Raw genomic sequence first — 12,857 nt, 5'->3', positions numbered from 1 at the left:
CGCAGGGTCACCATGTACAAGCTTCCAGACAAATGGGGAAAGAGCGTCTACAATGCTGCTCTGATCCTGACAGCCACCTTTGTGTGTGGCTGCCTCAGGATATGTGTAGAGCCCCAGTACGCAGATACCAAGTGTCATTACGTGCTGAGTTTCTACCTGGCCAACACATTTAGAAGGCTGGGTCTGGCTGTGCTGGCCGAGCAGGTGCAGGATGTCCCATCGAGCTGGTCCGCACCCCCCCACTATCTATCCCAGGTGTAGAAGTTCCTCAGGAGTAACCCCTTCGAACACAAGGCCGTCAGACCGTGGTGAACGCGAAACATCCTGAGAACCCTTTCTTAAATAAGGAGACCAAAACTGCAATTCCAGTTGTGGTCTCACCAAAGCCCTGTACAATTGCAACAAAATACTTACTCATGTATTCCAAACACTTGAAATAAAGACCAACATTTCATTTGCCTTCCTGTGGATGGTACACACTGCAGCCATGGTGCGCCTGTGGTGAAGGGAGTTAATGTTTAAGGTGGTAGATGTGGTGCCAATCAATTGGGCTGCTTTGTCCTGGATGGTGTCGAGCTTCTTGAGTGTTGTTGGAGCTGCACTCATCCAGGCAAGTGGAGAGTATACCATCTATAAAGAGTACTTTATAGATGGTAGAAAGGCTTTGGGGGGGTCAGGAGGTGAGTCACTCACCACAGAATACCCAGCCTCTATCTGCTCTTGTAGCCACAGTATCTATGTGGCTGGTCCAGTTATGTTTCTGGTCAATGGTGACCTCCAGGATGTTGATAGTGGGGGACTCGTCGATAGTAATGCCATTGAATGTCAAGGGGATGTGGTTGGACTCTCTCTTGTTGGAGATTGTCATTGCCTGGCACTTGTACAGCCTAAATGTTACTTGCGACTTATCAGCCCAAGCCTGGATGTTGTCCAGGTCGTGCTGCATGTGGGCACGGACTGCTTCTTATCTGTGGGGTTGCGAATGGAACTGAACACTGCGCAATCGTCAGCGAGCATCCCCATTTCTGACCTTATGATGGAGGGAATGTCATTGATGAAGCAGCTGAAGATGGTTGGGCCAAAGACACTGCCTTGAGGAACTCCTGCAGCAATGTCCTGGGGCTGAGATGATTGGCCTCCAACAACCACTACCATCTTCTTTTGTGCTCAGTATGACTCCAGAAACTGGAGAGTTTTCAACTGGAGCGGCAGCTGAACGGATGGTCTCAATCTTAGTGACAAAATAGTCCATGAGCTCATGGCAATTTTTGTGGTGAGGGTGGAGGAGGCAGGGGGTGCAAGAAGTCGGTTTGGAGTCGAGAAGAGATACCGGGGGCATCTTTACATTCCAGGATGATCCTGGAATAGTGAGCAGTTTTCTGTCTCTCTCTGTTTAGGGCTGGTGAATTAGCCCGGGTCTGTTCACAGAGCGATTCTGCGTTTTATTTCTTCCTCATTATTGTGGTTCTGACATCGAGGTGAAGAGTGAGGCAGAGAACAGATTTTAAAATTGCTGGAATATCAGTGAAATTAAATCGTGGAAAGTGGAAAAGTCCGAGTCAGTTTTTCACTGTATTTTCCTCATCCGATGTTGCAGATAAATGAAAGTAAAGCTTCGAAAGGCAGACCTTCCCGTCGGGGAATTGACCCCAGTCTCCAGGGTGATAGACACTGATACTCACCATGATACTAACGAGGAACTGGAGCCGGAAGGGGATGTACGTTCACCACAGATGCTTCAGGTTTCAGTGAATCTGTTTGAACTGTTCATTTGATGACAGTTTGTTTAACTTTCCACGGACCACTGTTGAAAGAAAAATTACCGACCACTTTTCCATCTCATGTTGGATCATGATGTGGGGAGTGCGGGAGAGAGTGAGACAGAGGAAGAGACAGAGACCTTCTCAGGAAAACATAGAAAATATGAGGCACATACACAGACAGACAGACAGACACAGACACACAGAAACAGACACACAAACACATGGGGTGACTCAGAAATACGGAAAGTCAGAATATGGATAATTTGGCTGATTTTTGTTCTATTTCTGTGGTAGATTTCGTGAAATCTCACAGATCAATGAGCATAAAACTCGAGGTGCTCAATGCTGTGGAATTTTAATTCACTTCAGAATTATTAATTCTACAAGAAACTTGTTGAATTTTGAAACGCAGAGATGAAACGGGTTGATAAATGACGGGATCTGAAGTCTGTCAGATTCGAACCTGCGCGGAGGAAATAAATGAATTTCTAATCTGTCACCTTCATTACCAGTTTGTAAAAATTGCAATTGCTCTGCATCCAGTCCTCAAATAGTCTCCGTACAATAATATTCTGAAAGTGACAATCACCTGTTTTTTTTCTCTAGTTTTTTTTAGGAAGAAGCTTGGCGAAGACATAAAATTAAAGTTGGCGTCTGATAAATGCTTCCTCCCCGTCGGGGAATTAAACCCCGGACGAAGGTGGGGCAACTCACCACGATAAGAGAGAAAGAAAGAACGAAAGAAAGACAGAGTCAGTTGTCGTTGTCCAAGAAAGAGATGGAAATGTAAAAGGTTCTTTCAAGAGTGGCCCGTGGAAAATGAAACAAACTATCATCAAATAAATAGTTAAAAGAAATGCACTGATACATGAAGCATGTCTAACACCATCTGGGATGAGTGCATTATCACTGCAGCCGTTCCTCGTTCGGATAGTGGTGAGTGTCCCCGCCTATCAAGCTGGAGACCGGGGTTCAATTCCCCGACGGGGTGATTAAACTTCCACCGCCTTCAAAAGCTTTTATCTCCAATATTGGATGCGGAATATACAGTGTAAAACTGACTCGGAGTTTCCCACTTTCCCCAATTTAATTTCACTGACATTTCAGCGGTTTTAAAATCTGCTCTCAGCTTCACTCTTCACCTCGATGTTCGACTGGCTTCTGTGATGGTGGGGATTTCGGGAGGAGGCCGAGATGGATCATCCACTCGGCACTTCTGGCTGAAGACGGTTTCTAAAACTTTGCACTCAGACGCTGGGCTTTACCATCATTGAGGATGGGGATGTTCATAGAGCCTCTTCCCATTAGTTGTTTAATTATCCACCATCATTCACAAATGGGTGTGGCAGGACTGCAGAGCTTTGATCTGATCCGTTGTGTGTGGGATCGCTAAGCTCTATCTACACCATGCTGCTTCCACTGTTTGTCAAGTAGTCCTGTGTTACTTTCATGTTATTGGTGTGTGTACGTGTTTATGTAGCTAGGAATGTGTGTGTTTGTGTATGTGTGAATATGACTATGTCTGTCTCACTTGTTATATGCGTTTCTGAGTGTCTCTCTCTTTCTTTCTATCTGTCACTTTTTCCCTGCTCCCCAAATAATTTTTCTCTGGACCTTGACTAACAAAGAGACAGAAAGGAAGTCTTCTTTCAACAGTGGCATGTGGAAAGTTAAACAAATTGTCATCAAAGAAGTAGTTAAAATAGATTCACTGAAACATGCATCAGTTTCATTGCTGTCTGCGCGATCTTTCATGTCTGCGCCTGTTCCGAGACCTGTCTCTCTCTGTTTCGGACTGGTGACAGCGCGATTCTGCGTTTTATTTCTTGCCCATCATTGTGATTCTCACATCGAGCTGAAGCGTGAGGCAGAGAGCAGATTTTTAAAATCGCTGTGAAATCAATTTGTGGAAGTGGGAAAGGCCGAGTCAGTTTTTCATTGTATTTTCAACATCCAATATTGCAGATAAATGAAAGTGAAGCTTCGAAAGCAGCAATAACCTCCTCGTCGGGGAATTGAACCACGGTCTACCGCGTGACAGGCGGGGATACTCACCACTATACTAACGAGGAATTCGTGCAGACGTTTGCCGTATATTCACCACAGATGCTTCACGTTTCAGTGAATCTGTTTGAACTGTTCATTTGATGACAGTTTGTTTAACTTTCCACGGACCACTGTTGAAAGAAGAATTACCGACCACTTTTCCATCTCATGTTGGATCATGATGTGGGTAACGCGGGAGAGAGTGAGACAGAAAGAGACAGATCTTCTCAGGAAAATATAGAAAATATGAGGCACATACACAGACAGACAGACAGACACACAGAAACAGACACACATGCACATGGATTGACTCAGAAATACTGAGAGTCAGAATATGGATAATTTGGCTGATTTTTGTTCTATTTCTGTCGTAGATTTCGTGAAATCTTGCAGATCAATTAAAATGAGCATAAAACTCGAGGTCCTCAATGCTGTGGAATTTTAATTCACTTAAGAATTATTAATTCTACAAGAAACTTGTTGAATTTTGAAACGCAGAGATGAAACAGGTTGATGAATGACGGGATCTGAAGTCTGTCAGATTTGAACCAATGAATGAATTTCTAATCTGTCACCTTCACCACCAGTTCGTAAAAATCACAATTGCTCTGCATCCAGTACAATAATATTCTGAAAGTGACAATCACCTGTTTTTTTTCTCTATAGTTTTTGTTTAGGAAGAAGCTCGGCGAAGACATAAAATTAAAAGTTGGCATCTTATAAATGCTTCCTCCCCGTCGGGGAATTCAACCCCGGACGAAGGCGGGGCAACTCACCACGATAAGAGAGAAAGAAAGAACGAAAGAAAGACAGAGTCAGTTGTCGTTGTCCAACAAAGAGATGGAAATGTAAATGGTTCTTTCAAGAGTGGCTCGTGGAAAATGAAACAAACTGACATCAAATAAATAGTTAAAAGAAATGCAATGATTTCTCAAGCATGTCTAACACCATCTGGGATGAGTCCACGTATAATACAGCAGTTTCTCGTGAGTATCCCCGCCTGTCACGCTGGAGACCGGGTTTCAATTTCCTGACGGGGGTGTTTAACCTTTTCAAAAGCTTTTCTCTCATTTTTCTACAATATTGAATGTGGAATATGCAGTGCAACTGACTCGGAGTTTCTCAATTTAATTTCACTGATATTCCAGCGGTTTTAAAACCTGCTCTCAGCGTCACTCTCCACCTCGATGTTCGACTGGCTTCTGTGATGGTGGGGATTTCTGTGATGCTGCTTATTTTGACCTCTTCTCCAAACATCCTTCGTCACAAAGCAGTCAGGCGTTGCCTGTTGCTGTGGTTCGGATGCTGTAACTACACCTGAGCTGTGATGCTGTGATCGTATGGTGGTTAGTATTCTGTGTTGTGGTCGTATCTGAGTCACGGCATAACTTTCTCACCTCTTTTATCCTCTGCCACACATACCAAAAAAAGTCAGCAACATATCAATCTTAAATATTTTTTGTGGGTGGTGAAAACCTATCCATTCCTTTAAATCCCAGCACTCTCACATGCCTGTACTTGAGGTGCGTGAGCGACGGGCAGCGCAACAGAGCTGCGAATGGCGGCTGAAAGGTGCACATTTGGCAAGTTGGGGCGCTGCAGTTGGATCAGATGTGTTCCGCCTTGATCTTAATAGTGATTATAGGCCATGAGCGAAAGGTCTATCAAATTCTCGTGGCGCAAGACGCTGTGTGCAGAAACGGCAGATTTTAAAGCGCGTGTGCAGGAAAGTAAAGTGCGATCTTGTGTGTGAGAAGAGCACAAGAAAGTTGTGCTTGAAGCTGCGCCCTTGAGGCAAGTTGCAGGTTGTCAGGAAAACTGCGATAGTGAAAGCTCAAAAATAAACCCAGAAATTGCTGGAAATACTCAGCAGGTCAGGCAGCATGTGTGGAGAGAGTTCTGATGAAATATCATCGACCTGAAAGGATGTTTCTCTCTCCACAGATGCTGCCTGACCTGCTGAGTGTTTCCCGCATTTTCTGTTTTTATTATTAATATAACCTGAGCTCTGTCGAGCGTTTGTTGGTCGATTCACTGATAAAGCTGGGAATTGAGGGGAAGCTGGTTCATGGCGAACCCCAGCTCTGAATCCCCCCGGCAGAGAGTTCAAGGAATGTTTAATATAAATGAGATTCAACGACAGGATCAGAAAATCTCTCCTTGATGGTCGGTCTCATTCTCCCGAAGTGAGGAATGAGCGGGAGGGGCAATTCCACCCGGGGTTAGATTTTATTCCAAGAGGATGACCCAAAGGCTAGCTTGACGTAGGGGTGAAATAGCTCAGTTTGCGAAAGAGTTAGACTGAAGATCTGAAGGTTCCTGGTTCGATCCCGGGTTTTAGCGGTTTTTGGTTATTTTGTTTCTTCTTTGGGTCGATTCTCGAACATTTATTTGCACTGACATTTTTACCGACACTGAACGGTTGGGGATGGAATAGAGAGACATCAAGGATGTCTGTATTTAGCTTTTATTTCTCTATTTCCTTTTGCCTTTCTCTCTGGGTTTTGTCTCTCTCGGTGCCCGATGAACATTTGATTTGATGCATTTGTCCTGAACTGATGGAGGAAGTTTGGCTTGTGGGCTGGGGGAAGGGAGGGAAACGGCAGAGGCAGCTGAACGGATGGTCTCAGTCTTAGTGACAAAGAAATCCATGAGCTCTTCGCACTTGTTGTTGGAGGTGAGGGTGGAGGGGGCAGAGGAGAGGGGTTTAAGAATCCAGTTTGTAGTGAAGAGAAGCCGGTGGTTATCTTTACATTCCAGGATGATCCTGGAATAATGAGCTGTTTTGGCAGAGAGCAGGACCTGATGGTGCTTTAAGTGTTCCCGCCAGATCTGGCGATGAATGGCTGAACCAATTGTCCGCCATAAAGGTTCAAGTCTGCGACATTGTTACCCGTTTCTGTCTGAAACTGGTGAGTGTGTAAATTGAAAGTAACAGAAAAAAAGCATTTTCATCCAGCAAACTTAATTCTGATCATTATTATAGCATAAAACCTGAACAGCCCATCCCTCAAACACTGATATAAAACCAGTCCCAGGACCCTGAGCCGCTGTGAAAATGCTGTGATCCCGACCTGATTCGAACTCGCAGTTTTCTGATCGGGAGTCAAACGCTTTCGGTTTTGGCACGAGTTAAAGTCGGGTCCATCAGAGGGAGATCGGTCCCGACCGCCGCCGGGACTCTCGGAGGGCGAGAAGGCAGAAGCAGCAGCAGCCAGACCGCCTCAACAACAGCTCTCGGAACCCCGCTCTCGAATCCAGCCGCTGCCGGCCGAGAGCTGCCGGTCCCGGCCTGAGCCGTGTCTGGGAGCCGCCTGCCGGTCTCTCTTTACTGAACGGGACCGATCCAGGTGCAGCTCACACACAGGCCCAGGAATCCCACTCCGGACAGATTCACTTCTTTAAACCTTGTTTAGATTCAGTGAATTGGGATTTAATTCAATCCTCATCTGCCCTCCGCTCTGTCAGTTCAGGACTTTATTTAAACCGATACTTGGAGCTCTGTTTTACAGGGTGTCGGCTGTTTAAGTATTTCTCAGTCCCTCTACTCCCATTAATAACACTTTTTGCTGCTAACTGCTGCTTGATACAAAGTGCCCAGGAATTAGGGAATTTCTCCCGGGGACCGGGGAACTGACTCGGATTCGGCTCAACCCTCAAATCCACAAAGTTTTTGTCACTGCTGCTGTACAGGATTAAAGGAAGGGACCGAACCAGAAGCGGTTTTAAATTATTACTGACAAATCAGGGTCAAAGGCAAAGGATACAGTTTGCTTATCTGCAGGGCTGAGTCCCTGCCCGCTTCACTGTCTGTCTGTCTGTCTCCCGGTTTATCCGTCTGATTGAGTCTCTGCTTTATTCTCTGCCTCTTTGTTTGCTGTCTGCAGGCCTCCCGACCCGACTGACTGACTAACTACCGGACCGTGTGTCGGAATGAATGACTGGGACTGAGTGTCTGCCTATTTATGGACCTGAATGGCCACATTTCTCAGTTCCTGCCTTCGCTCTGTGTCACGGGCCTGTCGCTGTCTCTCAGGATGACAACACACCCACACCCTTCACACACCGCCTTTGACGACTGAACGCAGGTTTGCTCAGTCTGTCCCCGCAGCTCCTTCGGGAGTTTAATGATTTTGAAATGAAGACTTTTACCTGTGTGACTTGTGAAGTTTAGTTCAGTGAAATGTTTGTGAAAGGGAAGGATTGAAGCTTTTGGTGTGGGACAGAAGTGATGTTGTTTCATGGAGAAGTCACACAATTGAATTAACATGAGCAGCGGTTTCCATAGTGTGGCGGTTATCGCGTTTTCCTCACACGCGAAAGGTTCCCAGGTGGGAATATTATTTGGGAATTTGCTCTTGTGAAAAGTGGGAGATAATTGGCTTTTCCTGTTAAATTTAACAACGGCTGCACCACATTCCTGGTGTCATAAACACTGAACATTTTAACCAGACTCTTAAAATAGAGTCTTTAAAATGAGAACGGATGAAAATTCATCAAATGCAAAACACAATAACTTCCCCACGTGTCACTGGGTAACCATGTTAGTATTTCCGTCAGTCAGTCTGCAGAAAGTTATCGCTTCATTCATGGCGATTACAACAATCATTCATCTTTCACAGAGTTTCATGTGTTCATTTATTAAAGTTCATAATTGTTTTGTGAAAATTATTTCCCTGACCAGGAATCAAACCCACACCGCGGTGGTGAGAGCCCCGAATCCAAACCACCAGATGCCGCGCAGTGGGTCGAATAACGTATCGGCACAGTGAATGCAAAGAACAAATTAAAAAGTAGAAGCAGAAAATGTTGCGAACTCTCAGCAGGTCAGACAGCCTCTGTGGAGAGAGAAACAGAGGGAATGTTTCAGGTCGATGACCTTTCATCAGAACTCGCTCCACAGATGCTGCCTGACCGGCTGAGTGTATCCAGCATTTTCTGTTTATAGTTCAGATTTCCAGCATCCGCAGCACTTTGCTTGTGAAATTAAAAAGTAGCCCAAGTTGATGAAAGTTGCACCAGTGAAAATCCTGGGTGGAGATTTAGAGGATGCGACAGTGGGAAGGGCTGGACTGCGATTCGAACAGTCCTCCAAGCAAATTTCGGGGAAGTCATCGAAATTTAAAAGAGGACTTGGAACGGGAATAGAACGACAGGCTCACGTGACAGGGCATTGGTATTCGGAATGTACAAAATGCAGTCCCCACTGCTCTGATGACCTGAATCAGACAAATAGTAATTCACAACACAGGACAAATCCATTTGATTTGAGTTTTGGAAACCCATTCACGACAGCAGCTGTCTCCCATCAGTTTACTTTTCCAAACTAAAGGGTGTGAAGCTTGCACGAGTGATGATCTGTGCTGTATTATTTCTGAGCAGCAGACTCACTTTGCCCCATCAATGCCTATTTGTTGGAAGGCGCAGTCCCCATTGGTCGAGGGGATCGGTTTCTCGAGCTGCGATTCACCATCCTCTATTTCAGGAATATTCCGGTTTGCTGAAAATGAGATGAGATGAAACGAGCAGGTCCAACGAGCCGGTCTGTAACACTACACGGCATCGACAAAGTTGTCTCTTGCACTTACAGTGAAGCGGAGGGCAGTTTTCACCCTTAAACCAACAAGTTAGGTGGCGCAGTAAATAGTGTAGATGGGAGCAGTAAGTAGTGAAGGAACATTGATGATTAAATGAGAGGGTAAAACTGTGGCAGATGGAGTTCAATGTGGGGAAGTGAGATATAATCCACTTAGAACATTAAAAAGATAAATCAGAGCATTTTCTAAATGACGAGAAACTAGGAACTATGGAGGAGCAGAGAGGTTCAGCGGTCCATCTCCAGAAATCACTAAAAACTAGTGGACAGGTACAAAAAATAATTAATGGAATGTGAGCCTTCATCTCAAGGGGCTGGAATACAAAGGGTGGAAGTTATGATACAGATGCATAAAGCTCTGGTTAGACCACATCTGGAGAACTGTGTTCAGTTCTGGGCACCGTACCCCAGGAGGGACATATTGGCCTTGACTGGGTGTGGAACAGATTCACCAGAATGATATCGGGGCTAAAAGGGTTAAATTGTGAGGACAGGTCTTGCAGACGAGACTTTTATTCCCTTGAGTTTTGGAGGTTGAGGGGTGATCTAATTGAGATGTGTGTGAAGATAAGGGGAGTGTCAGAAGATGGTCTGTCGTGGAGAAGAGAAGCCCGGGGTTGTCTTTACATTCCAGGATGATCCTGGAATAGTGAGCAGTTTTGTCAGAGGAGAGCAGGACCCGATAGTGCTTTATGTGGTCCAGCCAGATCTGGTGATGAATGGTTAACCAGTTGTCCACCATAAATGTTCAAGTCTGCGTCCTTTGGGCTCACAGGAGTGGAAATGAGGGCAGTACCAGGGGGATCGACCAGGGTGAGAGAAGAGTAATGGTTTTAATGGGGAGAAGGGCATCAAAGATGGAGGTGAGGGTCTGATCGAGCAGATGGGTAGCTGCAGAAATGTCGTGGTGAATGGAGGGCCAAAGTCCAGACAGTTGGGAATTTGAAAGTGCTGTTGTAAGTGACCTGGGGGAGAGTTTTTTCCAGGGATGAACACAGAAGGAAGTGGGTTAGTCCCACTCCCCTGCTCTTTCCCCATATCTCTCCAAATTTTTTCATGTCAACTATTCACTCAATTCCGTTTTGAAAGTTACGATTGAACCCACTTCCACCGGCCTTTCAGGCAGTGCATTCCCGATCATAAAAACTCGCTGCGTAAAAAAATCTCTCCTCATTCCCCCGCCCGTGGCTTTTTTGCCCATTGATCTTAAATCTGTGTCCTCTGGTTATTAACCCTTCCATCACTGGAAACAGTTTCTCCTTATTTACTGTATCAAAACCTGTCATAATCGTCAACCTCCATTAAACCTTCTGGGTGTAGTCTCAGTACCCTTCCTGCTGACCATCCCTTCAGTTCTCATGTGGTCTAGCGGTTAAGATTCCTGGTTTTCACCGAGGTGGCCCGGGTTCGACTCCCGGTGTGGGCATAACAGCTTTTTAGTCCCAGCCTCGCAATTTGCCTGCAGTTCGGGCTGTGGCTGCTGCTTCCTCCCTCGCTTCTGTGTCAGACCCACAATCACACTGAGAAATGAGGCAGACCACAGCTCTTGAAGGGACAGTGCACGAAAAGCAACAATGTCCAGACAGATCACTCAGCAGCTCATGGCCAAGTGTTTGACTACAATCCTTTTATCATTCACTGTAAAACCCGAGGCTCAGTGAAACACTCACAGAATATTCTGGAAAAACTCAGCGAGTCAGGCCGAATCTGTGGAGAGAACAAACCAATTAACTGAGAGTCTCAGTGAGACAAGGAACGAGACTCGGCTCTTCACAAATTGTCACGGGATCTTTTACACGTCGGAGCAGAAAGAAGGGACCCCCATTAAACACCTCATTCAAAGGACAGCACCTCTCACGATGCAGCTCCCTCTCAGAACGACACAGTCAGCCTGGATCATGTGTCCCAGTCCTGGAATGGGAGCTGGAACCCACACCCTTCTAAACACCAGCCTGACTCCCTGGTGTTACTCTCACCCCCGGCTAGTCATGAACCAGACTGTGCCACTCCCAGAGTAACTGATGACCACAGCCTCAGCCCTGGGTCCCGGTCTGCACCATAACCGCAGCCTGTTATCGCTCATAGAAAGTGGGATTCCTGTGTTCATTCTGTGATGTGCATTGGGGGAGTGGGACTTCATGGATTGCTCTTGCATAGAGCTGGTATGGACTCAATGAGCCGAATGGCCTCCTTCCGTGCTGTAACCTTTCTATGATTCTATGATTCCATGTGGGTGGAGAGGGATACAAGGAAGTGATCAGAGATGGCCTTATCCATGATTGACACGATCGGGAGTGGAGAGGCCACGTGATTGCAAGGTCGAGGGGCTGGCCATGAATATGGGTCGGGGAGTTTCTATGCAGGGAGAGATTAAGGGAGGATAAAGTATCACATAATAGACTTGTTGGCAAAATTGAAGCCCATGGGATTAAACGGACAATGGCAGCGTGGATACAAAACTGGCTAAGGGGCAGAAAACAGAAAGTAGTGGTGAACGGTTGTTTTTCAGACTGGAGGCAAGTATACAGTGGTGTCCCCCAGGGCTCAGTATTAGGACGACTGCTCGTTTTGATATATACTAATGACCGGGACTTGGGTGTACAGGGTATAATTTCAAAGTTTGCAGATGACACGAAACTCAGAAATGTAATAAACAATGTTGAGGATAGTAACAGACTTCAGGAGGACAGAGACAGACTGGTGAAATGGGCAGAAACATGGCAGATGAAATTTAATACAGTGAATTGTGAAGTGATACATTTTGGTAGCAAGAATGAGGAGAGGTAATATAAACTAAATGGAACAATTTTAAATGGAGTGGAGGAATAGAGAGACCTGGGAGTGTAATTACACAAATCTTTGAAGGTGGCAGGACAAGTTGAGAAGGCTGTTAAGAATGCAAATGGGGCCCTTGGCTTCATTAATTGAGGCATTGAATACAAAAGCAAGGAGTTGATACTGAACCTTGATAAAATACTGGTTGGACCTCAGCTCGAGTATTGTGTTCAATTCTGGACACCAAACTTTAGGAAGGATGTCAAGGCCTTAGAGAGGGTGCAGAAGAGATTTACTGGAATGGTGCCAGGAATGAGGGACTTCAGTTATGTGGAGAGACTGGAGAAACTGGGGCTGTTCTCCTGAGAGCACAGAACGTAAAGGGGAGATTTGATTGAGGTGTTCAAAATTGTGAAGGGTTTTCATAGAGTGAAGAAGGAGAAACTTTCCAGTTGTAGAAGGGCAGTTACAACACGGGTTAGATAGAGAGCAAAGCTCCCTCGACACTGTCAAATCAAACACTCCCAGGGAGGGTACAACACGGGTTAGATATACAGTAATGCTTCCTCTACTGTGCAGTTTAGATCCCGCCTCAGATTTCAGATAAAAGGTTGGTTTCCTGGACACTCTGCTGGTGTCTCTCTGTATCTCTGTACTCAGTTGCACCGCTCTCTACC

This window comes from Heptranchias perlo, unplaced genomic scaffold, assembly GCF_035084215.1.
Source record: "Heptranchias perlo isolate sHepPer1 unplaced genomic scaffold, sHepPer1.hap1 HAP1_SCAFFOLD_163, whole genome shotgun sequence".
Taxonomy (NCBI): Eukaryota; Metazoa; Chordata; class Chondrichthyes; order Hexanchiformes; family Hexanchidae; genus Heptranchias; species Heptranchias perlo.
Note: the sequence above shows the minus strand (reverse complement) of the source record.